Here is an 11,812-nt window from a genome sequence, read left to right as displayed (position 1 = left end):
TAATCAACACCCAATTTAAAACATAACAAGCAGTGTTGACGGCTTCGGCCCAAAAATATTTTAGTAATGCATTTTCATTTAACATGGTCCTAGCCATTTCTTGAATAGACATATTCTTTCTCTCAACAACTCCATTTTGTTGTGGAGTTCTAGGTGTTGAAAATTGATGCTCAATGCCTAGATTATTGCAAAAACTCTCAAATACATGATTTTCAAATTCTCCTCCATGATCACTCCTAATGCATACAATACCATGCCCTTTTTCATTTTGTAATTTCTTACAAAGCACTTTAAAAGCATCAAGAGCATCATCCTTATTGGCTAAGAATAATACCCATGTATATCTAGAAAAATCATCCACTATCACAAATGCATAATATTTGCCATTTAGACTTGCATATCTAGATGGCCCAAAAAGATCTATGTGAAGAAGTTCAAGTGATTTTGAAGTAGAAATATGGTTTTTATTCTTAAAAGAAGTTTTAATTTGTTTTCCAAATTGACAAGCTTCACAAATCTTATCCTTTTGAAAACCAATTTTCGGAAGACCTTTAACTAAATCATCTTTCGAAAATTTTGAAATCAAATCCATACTTGCATGTCCTAACCTTCTATGCCATAACCAATAATCATCATGCAATGCCGAAAAATATTTATCAAGAGTAGATGCACATTCTATGTCAATGATATAAACATTACCACATCTATTTCCAACAAATAAGGTTTTGCCATCACATGAGTTCTCAATAACACAACTAAATTTATCAAAGATAACTTTATAACCTTTGTCACATAATTGACTAATGCTAATTAAGTTGTGTTTCAAGTTCTCAACCAAACATACATTCTCAATTAGAGTTGAAGAGACTTTACCAACATTTTCAATTCCAAGAATTTTTCCTTTTGAGTTGTCTCCAAAAGATACATCTCCACCATTTTCAATTTTGGTGAAGCTTGAGAACCATGCATAGTTTCTAGTCATGTGCCTTGAACAACCACTGTCCAAGTACCATTTATTTTTCTTCTTCTTCAAGCCCTACACGAAAAAGTCTCAAGTTTTAGGTACCCAAAGCTTTTTGGGTCCTTGAGAGTTAGCAACGGTTCCTTTTGGAACCTAAATGCATTTGACACCATAATATGCATTCCTTTTTACAGGACATCTATATTTGATGTGACCATTTTGATTACAATAATGACATACAATCTTATGATCATTTGTGGAGGTAGCGTTAAAAAAATAATTCTTATAATACTTTTGCTTCAAGTTAGGCTTATATCCAAGTCCTCCTTTATCAAAAACACATTTTTGTGAGTTAAGCATATTATCCAACATCTTTTGCCCATTTGTAAATTTCAAAACAATTTCATTCAATTCATTACTCTTCTTCTTGAGTATTTCGTTCTCATTTTTCAACTCATTTATGTGTGATTCTAAATGCTCATGTAAGATGCTAGGTTTCTCATTTGATAAAACAATTTCATCATGCAATGTTTTGTTCCCTACTTCTAAGCATACAATTCTTGCATTTAGAGATTCATTTTCATTTTTAAGCTTTGCCATTTTCTTTTTAAGACATACATTCGTTTTACCAATCTTCATCAACTCATTATGCAAATCTTAAAAGCATCATACAATTCATCATAGGTGGGATCACTTACCTCATTTAGATCATCATCCCCTCCTATTGCCATGAGTGCTAGGTTTGATACTTCTTGCGATCCTTCTTCATCACTTGATTCTTCTTCACTATCATCCCAAGTTGCAACCATTGCTTTCTTCTTGAGTTTGTTGATAAGTGGGCACTCCGATCTTATATGTCCAGGCTTATTGCATTCATAGCATGTGATTGCCTCCTTCTTCTCCCTATGGTTCTTGAAGTTTCTGAAATTTCTTCGCTCTCCGATTTTCTTGAAGAATTTTCTGAACCTCTTTGCTAGCATGGCTAGCTCTTCATCATCCGGTTCACTTTCCCCATCACTCTCATATTTTGAAGCTTTGAGAGCAATGCTTTTCTTCTTCTCCTCATGTCTTTTTTCTGCAGCTAAATCCTCTTTATATGAAATAAGAGAACCAATTAAATCATCAAGAGGTAAAGTATTTAAATCTTTGGCCTCTTCAATGGCGGTTCTTTTAGGTCTCCATTCTTTTGGAAGAGACATAATGATTTTCTTAACTTTTTCACTATTTGAGAAGGTTTTTCCTAAGGCATCTAGGGTGTTCACTATGTCCGTGAATCTAGTATGCATAAAATACACATTTTTATTTTGTTCCATTTGGAACAACTCATATTGACGAGTGTATCTACTGATTTTAGACTCTTTTACTTGATTTGTCCCTTCATAGACAACTTCAAGTTTGTTCCATATCTCTTGTGCACTTTCACAACTAGACACTCTATGGAATTCTTTCTTATCAAGGGCACAAAACAAAGCATTCATAGCCTTGGAGTTTAGAGACATCTTTCTCTTTTCTAACTCACTCCATTGACTCGATCGTTTAGGAATATCATCTCCTACTTCATCTTTAAACGTAGGCATGAATTGACCATCACAAACAACTTCCCAAATTTCATAATCTAAAGCTTGCAAATAGATTCTCATTCTAGTTTTCCAATAAGCATAGTCATTACCATCGAAAAATGGTGGTCTAGTTGTGGATTGCCATTCTCTAAAGGTTGAGTCATTTAGGGTTGCCATGGATCTTTTACTCTAGACGATTAAGTCTTAACAAGAGAACAAGGCTCTGATACCAATTGAAATACAAGTATGCAACCCAAGAAGGGGGTGAATTGGGATTCTAAAAATTATTCAATTTATAAAGAAAAACTTAATGCAAATATAATCCAAATTCAAAGCAATATCAATTAAGTTGATCACAATATAAAAAGATAAGGGAAGAGGGATTCAAATACAAAGATTTTTACGTGGTTCGGCCAACCTCGCCTACGTCCACACCTCCAAGCTTTCCGGGCTTGAGGATTCCACTAAGCAAGCCGCTAAGGCTTCAAATGCTTACACTTGACTTCTAAGGTGTCAATAAACCTTTACAACAAGAGATTATCCCCAATCTCTTAACCCAAGTGTATCCTAACACTTATAATCACTCAAAGTAAAATATTACCAATTTGTTTTACCTCTCACAATATATAAGATTACACAATGATGCTTATTATGTGAATAGATGAAGCAAGAAAGTGTTTTAAGCTTTATGAAGATTGTATTCTCGAATATTTGCTCAAAGGTCGTGTTGTGATCAATTTTTGTTTGAATTTGAATGAGCTTATTTATAGCTGCAGCTGAAAACTAGCCGTTATAGACTGTCTGCACACTGTCGGATCGCCGTTAGATAGATATCGGATCGCCATTTGACTGGTCAATATGACCGTTGGGCTGATTTTTTAAATTGTCGGATCGCCGTTAACTAGATGTCGGATCGCCGTTTATGTCCAGAGGCTACACTTCACTTCTGTTTGCTATCGGCGAGCCGTTTATCAAATTTGTCGGATCACTATTTTGGTCCAGAGGCTACTGGTTGATATCGGTGAGCCGTTTATCAAACCTGTCGGATCGCCGTTTAGGTCCAGAGGCTATACTTCAGTTCTGGTTGATATCGGCGAGCCGTTTATCACAACTGTCGGTTAGCCGTTTTCCACAAAAACTGCTGCAGTGAACTATTTTGCAAGATGACTGTTTTGTCTCCAAATCTTTATAAACATACTTTATGAAACTTGTCAAAATAGATGAAAAATATGTTGAGCTTTTAAAAGATTAATCAATCTTAATCATGTTTGTTATCATCAAAATCAATTAAGGATTTTATTTAAGTTAACATTTTTATGTGATCAGGTATAAACAAGGTAAGGAAAACATTGTGGCTAATGCATTATCTCAAAGGTATGCCTTACTTTTTTACCTTAGATGCAAAAATATTAGGTTTTGAATGCATTAAAGACTTTTATATTGGTGATTTTGATTTTAGTAATGTATTCAATGCATTTGAGAAAGTGGTATTTGGCAAATTCTTTGGGTATAATGGTTTTTTATTTCGAGAAAATAAGTTATGTGTGCTTTTCATTAGTAACTTGCTTGTTAGAGAAGCTCATGGGGGTGGTTTGATAGGGCATTTTGGTATATCTAAACTTTAGGTGTTTAACATGAACATTTCTTTTGGGGGCTCATATGAAATATGGTATAGAAAGGATTTGTGAGAAGTGTTTACTTGTAGACGAGCTAAGTTTAAAGTTAAACCTTATGGTTTGTATACTCCTTTGCTTATACCTAGTGAATCCTAGACTAGCATATCTATAGATTTTGTTTTAGATTTACCTATGTCAAAAAAGGGTATAGATTCCATCCATGTGGTCATTGCTAGGTTTGTTTAAATGAAACACTATATTTCTATATCATAAAACTAATAATGCATCACATATTACTGATTTATTTTTCAAAGAGATTGTGAGATTGCATGGCATGTTTAAAAGTATCTTTTCAAATAGGGATGAAAAGTTCTTAAATTTATTTTAGAAAACTTTATAGGGTAAGTTAGGAACCAAATTTTTGTTTTCTACTACTTGTCATCTATAAATTGATGGACAAAATGAAGTAGTTAATAGGGCTTTATTAAATTTGTTGCGTGCTATAATACAAAAGAATTTGAAAGTATAGAAAGAATGTTTGCCACATGTAGAATTTGTATATATTGGGAGTGTAAATTTAGCAACTAATTTTCACCTTTTGAAATTGTGAATGGTTTTAATCCATTAACTCCTTTGGATTTAACATTTTTACCTTAGATGAGGGAATTAATTTAGACAGAAAGAAGAAAGATGACTTTATTAGGCACATCCATGTAAAAGGCAGGGCAAAACATTAAGAAGAGAATTGAACAATATGCTAACCAAGCTAACAAAAGGCACAACAAAGTTGTAATTGAACTAAGAGATTGGGTTTGGTTGCATACGAGTAAGAAATAAGTACCTGTTTAAAGGTGTTCAAAACTACATCCAAGGGGAGATAGACCATTTCAAGTGATTGAAAGGATCAATGATAACACTTATAAGTTGGATCTTTCAACCGAGTATAATGTAAGTGCAAGCTTTGATGTTGGCTGATTTATCTCCTTTTGATGTAAGTGAAGATTTAAGAACAAATCCTTTTCAAAAGAGGAGGAATGATGAGAACCAATTTGTAAAATCTTCACAAGAACCGTTGAGCATCCATGGAGGTTTAATAACAAAGGTAAGAACCAAGAAAATGAAGGAAGTATTAAATAGATTAATTGAGCACATCTCATATTCATGCCTTATTTAAGACATTAATCTGCCCTAATAGAGTATTCAGGATAGTCAATGCTTTTTCAATGCTATTCAAGCTTTTAAATCTAATATAGAGTAACTTGCATAAAGAAAAAACAAGCTTTATCAAATTAAGAAGAAAATCAGGCACAATCTTTATTTCCTAATACGTTTTGGAAATAAGATCTTTTATTTTCTTTTTACCTTAGGTAATATTAACCAATTAGGAAAACCTTTTTACATTAGTAAAATTCAATTATATAAACGCATGTAATGCTATTGAAAATTTTAATATGAATTTATAATAATAGCGAGAGCTTTTTTCTTTGGTTTTTCAAAGAACATTCAGAACTCATCAAAATTTCATCTTGTAAGGTTTTTTTTTTTTTAAACTTATCACTCACAATCTTTCTCCTTTATTAAGTGTGGTGCCAACCCTAGATTTTTCTTATCGTTGTAGATAAAGGATAAAGGTCTTTATTTAATAGTTGTTTGAATCTAAATTAGATTGATCCTTGGCAAAAGAACCTAATTGGGTAGAGGGTCTCACTTATCTTTGTGAGATTTATGTAATTTAGCGATATTAGTTTGTTTATTTTCTATAGCTTATATTTGATTTTAATCTATTTAGATATAAATGGAAAAAGTTAAATATTTTGATTTTTATCTAAACCGTAAAACATCTAAATGAAACTTGAATATTTTTTCTCATTAATACCCCTATTACGTATATTTGTTTCCTACCATACAAATTATCCTTTTATTATTTTATTATTTATCCATTTTCTTTGTTATGTGCATATTCAGCTATCAATTGTTTTTTTGGTATTGTGAATGAGAATTTTAAATATAATCAAATTTTAGATGGTTGTGTTCTACAATAGGTCCATTTCTTTTCTATTTATAATTTAAATTTTTCTAATAGTTTTTTAATATTATTTAATACTTTAATTCTAATTCAAGTAATTAAACAATTATTGGATGACTTAAGTAATTAACAAGAAAAATACGGTATAATATACTAAAACACATTATAGGTATCAAATATAAAAAAATACACATATTAGATATATTTTTTTCATGCTTTGTTAAGGTACACATATCGAATTTTTTTAATTAATCAAATAAGTTATTTATATCTTGTCATGTGTTTAACAAATTTATACAAAGTATTGTTAATATTTTATGAGGTTATATATGTGAAAATATTATATTTCACATTTTTTTTTAAAAGCAACTTATTTAGACTTCAACCAAATTCAAATAAAAAAATGGCTAAACATTAACAAGTATTATTTATGAGGTTATATATGTCAAAATATCATATTTCAAATGTCTTCTTAAAAAAATAACTTTACACTTATATTCAAATATTGTAAAAAAAAATGTCATTTAGGTTTTAGGAAAAAAAAAAATGCTACCTTATGTTCAATCAGTTGAGTAATTAAGTATGTTTATTTTTTCAATCTAATGATAATTTTCGGCTACTAAGCTATTAAATCAATTGTTTTAGCTTTTTGCTTAAACTAAAAAAAATTTATATGACATTATTAAAAAATATTCTCCAAAATATCCCTATTTAATTAATTTAGATTCATCCTTAACTAAATAAAAGTTACTAATTAGCGTTATTATTCATCTCTATAACTATAACAGCAGTAGATTATTATTATTTTTACTTTTTATATTCTTCAAATTAATATTATTTATCTTTATAATTTTTATGAATATTTTTCATATAATATATCATAAACTACAATAAAATTGATTAATATATTCAAATTTAAAATATTTAGGGCGAAGTCATTTAAACATGATTTATGTTATGAAAAAAATACTATCTTTTTTACATTCATTGAGTTATTTAATATTTATTTAAAATTTAAAATTTATAAGGGCACAAATGTAAAAACATTGATTCCCAAAATTTTTAAGTTGGAAGGAATAAACAACTTTATGCTTATTATCTGAGATACAAAAAAAAAAAATTATTCAGATTCAGACATTTATCTTTATTTATAATTCAAATTGATTTAGGTTTATTCAGATAAAAAAATAAATACCACCTCAATTTTAACACAATTTAGGGTAGTTTGCTCTGAAAATATGCTTTTAAGTTTAAAATACTAAGAGAAATGAATATTTTGTTGGGCTGTAATTATAAATTAGCATAACTTTTGGTGACTTCCGTAAAGTTTGCAAGTTCTAATTACATGGAATCAAGTTCCTATTTCCTATAGGATTTAGGAATCCTTTGCTTTGCATTGAAAAGATTTTATATGTACACAGTAGTTGCCTCAATTGTACAGTAAACTGTTGTCTTTTTGTACATATTGACTGCAAATACCACTGCTGAGTCTTGCTAATCGGCAAACACAACTAGTTTTGCGAAGAGTGTTACATATTTTTGAAACTTGTTCATTACTGTGAAGATGGTGATGTTGGGGAGTTTCTTATTGAATTTCATTATGATAAAATTGGTGGGTTTCATGCAATTTGAGTCTAACAAATCGGTGTACGGTAAAAGACATTCAATCGACAATAAGGAAAAAAGTTCACAAGTAATAAAGTAAGCAAGAAAGAGACTAGAACATTTGTACTCCAGTAAAGACTCTCCTCAAAGCGTTTATGTCACTCCTAGTTATAGTCTTGTTGTTGCTCCCGAGAGTAATCCGATTGTCATGGCTAACCATGACCATGAATCATAACTTGTTGCCCAAGTTTTGAATAATAAATGGGTTTGTATGCCTTCAACTCCATTCAGACAGCACCGTGTTCAAATTAGTAAGTACCAAGAAGCCCTAAATCAATGTAAAGTACACTTCGACATTGAAATGTTATTCAACTCTTTCAAATTAAATTTTGAGAATATTGGCGAGTTGTGTAAAGGAATAAATGACAAAGGGTATCAATTTAGAGAAAAATTCTTTCAAAGTTGAACAATATTTAAGTGCTCCGAATTTAAGGTGTATTGAACGAATTCATGGTAAGCAAGGCCTAGTGGCGTTGGACAAATTGCACAATGACCCATTGTTTGTATTGCCTGCCATATTCAAATTTCTTAAGGGAAAACCACAAGACATTACAGGAAAAGCTTCTGATTATGACAACAAATGGGCCCGAGTCAATGCCGAAAATGATCACAAGTCATTTCGTTAATTAATATTTGTAGCATGTGTTACATGTCTTATTTTTTGGGGAAATTTTCAAAAATAGCCCTAGAATTTTTACAATTTTTTAATTTAATCCACTCAATTTTTTTCTATGACTACTACCCAAAAAACAAAATTTTGCCCTAAACAACCTTCCCCATTTCCACACGCTAAACTCTCTTTAGCTACTTTACAAATTTATTGCGTTGAACGGAAAACGGCGACCAGCGATGGCAATGGTGATAGTAACAGCAACAGAAACGGCAACCGTGAATTAAAAATTGAAAGAATCCAAGAAATTGAACCAGAAACGAATCCAAGAAGTTGAAAAGAGTCCAAACCCTAAGTGAGCAAACTTCAACATTTTCTAATGATTTGAGTGTATTTGATTGGAATTTTAGATGATTATAGGTTGTTGGAGTGATATAATGAAAAAATATGTAGTTGAAATGATGAGTTATAAATATCACATATTAAGTGTTTGATGAAATTCCTCTAAGATAATTTATATTTAGTTTTTGTATAATAAAAGTATGATGGGGGATTAGTTGAGTTGTGTGCAATCTTTGACATATAACAAGTGTGATGACATGAAAATTTGGTGATGGGTTAGGCTAATGGATGCGTAGGACGTAGCGAGCGCTCATCGGGCAAAGGTGAGATGCTGGCACACCTATCGTACGCATCACACGAGATGCATGCGACATCGCGTGGGTGCGACAGCACCCCGTCGCTCCAAGAGGCAGTTTGTCTCTTGGTGTGACAGTCACCCTGTTAGACCAATCGACAATTTTTTTTTATGTTGTTAAGAATTTATTTCCATTGTAATTTATTTTGTAACTAATTTCAGATAAATGGGAAAATAAAAAATAACAATACATAATCCACCCAGACTGACGAAAGAACCGGGAATGATGAAGATACCTTATGGCGATCACTTTTCCCGACGTATCACAAGTATGCGCAAATTAGATGCAGTTTTAAATGCTATCCTAGAAAAATTAATAAAGCGGTAGTTGAAACTTTTCAGGATGACATATTTGGGCATTTCCTCGAGTGCCAAAGCTATCCGTTCAGTGGCGTAATTGTCTATAATATATTGCTTCGACAAGTGTCCCATGGTAAAAGAAAAGAAAAAGATCAGTTATGATTTAAAGTTGACGACAATTTGATATGGCTATCGGTTGGAGAGTGGTGTCTAGTAATGGGTCTTTGCTATTGCAAAGATGTCGTGCTGAAAAAGTATAAAACTATGCATAGGTTACTTAAGAAGTATTTTGGCGGTTTGTTTCGCAAGATAAATCTTGGCCAATTCGAGCAAAAATTTATAGACTTAGACTTCAAACCTATGGATGAAAACAATACGCTAAAGATCGCCCTGTTTTACTTTCTTGACAGAGTACTGAACGAAAGAAAAGACATTGTCAAATCAATTTCAATTTGCTTAACGAGGTTGATGACATAGATCACTTTCGAAGTCGTCCGTGGGGTCGTTTGTCGTGGGAAACGATATATGAAAGCCTTGACAATGCATTGAACAGTAAAGCCAATAAATTTAAGAAGGAACGCGCAAAAAATCCCACGTATGACCTTGAAAAATACAATGTTTATGGCTTTATGTTTGCAGTGCATGTGTGTATCCTTTTTTTTTTTTTTTGATATCTTAGTTTTGTTATAATGAATATTCAATGAAACATTTTATGACTTGATATATTTTCTTGTTGAAGGCATGAATTTTTAAAGTGATCAGAGGACTACCGTTACAGTGGGTCGTGAAAATTAAGAGAAAGAATCTTCAGATCGTGCAGTGGAAGCCCGTGACTTCTTTGAATATAAGCTTTGGTGAAGTCTATTCATATCTTAATGACAGCTCGCATCTTGTAAGTAATTTATATGGATGTGTGTATATAGTTACTAAATACTATATGATTATACCAACTGAAAATTTGATATTTTTTACGGTAGGAAAATATTTTACAAACCATTGAATCAAATGCAATGGAGAGAGCCTCAAATTATTGGAAGAGTATGGAGGATTATGTGCCATATATACCAAGTTGGGCCCGTAATGTAAGTATCTTTTACTGCATCATTGAAAAGATAATCAAAACTTGTTGTTGTGGTATTAACTCATTTTCTATTGTACTTAGTGCAGCACGAGTCTTCAATTAACGCGCCATCCATTAGAAGGACAAAAGAAGTGGATCATGACACCACGAGCCCCACATAAGTGCAGTAGAGTCCCGTTGAGGATGAGTTTGCTGCCGACGACCATAACGAAGCCGCACACGATTCTGATGACACGCATGATCCAGGGGTTACTTCCTGACTTAAATGCTCATTTTCTTTCATCATATATAATTTATTTCAGAACTTTCTCATTACTTTCTTATTTCATGATAATAGTCAAGGACAGAGTTCCGCAATGATTATCTCGCTCAACGGATGAATAGAATATAGTGTTTCATTCATGAACTAAGGTTGAACCTTCAGGCAGAACGCAGAGACACACAAAAGTATAGAGAAGCTGTCATGAGGTTTATGGCTTCGTTTAGTGAGGGTTCTTCTAAGTGCGCATACAGTGATTCTCCGTTTGGACGCTTGTACATGATGAGCAAGTTTCACATGCTTCAGTTATGTTCTTTTAGTTTCAAATCCGACATTAGTTTAATATATTCATCTCCTCAAATCAACAAAACCCAGATGACTATGGTCTGAAGACTGATGCTGGCTATGGTCCGAACACTGATGCTAGCAATCATGATGATCACACCCATGTCGTTGTATAGTCTCTATGGGGACATAAGTGGTGACAATGTACAGATCTTCACGGAGGCACCTCCTGGCGTAAGTAAGTTTGGACGTCTGTACAGATCGTTGTATGTCTTTAGCAGTCCTTACTTGATTCCTCATTTCTAGAGAGTTAGTGACGTTAGGCCTCTACCTACACTTAAAATAATGAACTGCGAAACTAATGAAAGAATGAGTGTGAATATAAATCCGCTTAGGGGCCTTCAAGTTGTTTTTTAAATTCTTCGTGTCCATATGCTTTTGCTGCATTAATAAAGACTGGCTCAAATTCATCCCAAAGAGCTTTGAACATCTTGAATTTGACTTAATGTTACCTTTGACATGGTAAAAACAAACGCCATGAGCAGCAGTGCGAAATGCTTTCGGAACGGCTCTCTTGATTGCAGTACATCGATCAAAGATAATTACTAACTCTTAGCTATCACCAATCACTCCGTGTAACTTCGTCACAAACCATTCCCAAGCATCATTATTTTCTGAATCCATGACCCCAATGGCTAACGGATACAATTGATTATTACCATCCAAACATGTTGCTATGAACATTCTTCCACA

Source organism: Citrus sinensis, chromosome 1 (assembly GCF_022201045.2).
Source record: "Citrus sinensis cultivar Valencia sweet orange chromosome 1, DVS_A1.0, whole genome shotgun sequence".
Classification (NCBI taxonomy): Eukaryota; Viridiplantae; Streptophyta; class Magnoliopsida; order Sapindales; family Rutaceae; genus Citrus; species Citrus sinensis.
Note: the sequence above shows the minus strand (reverse complement) of the source record.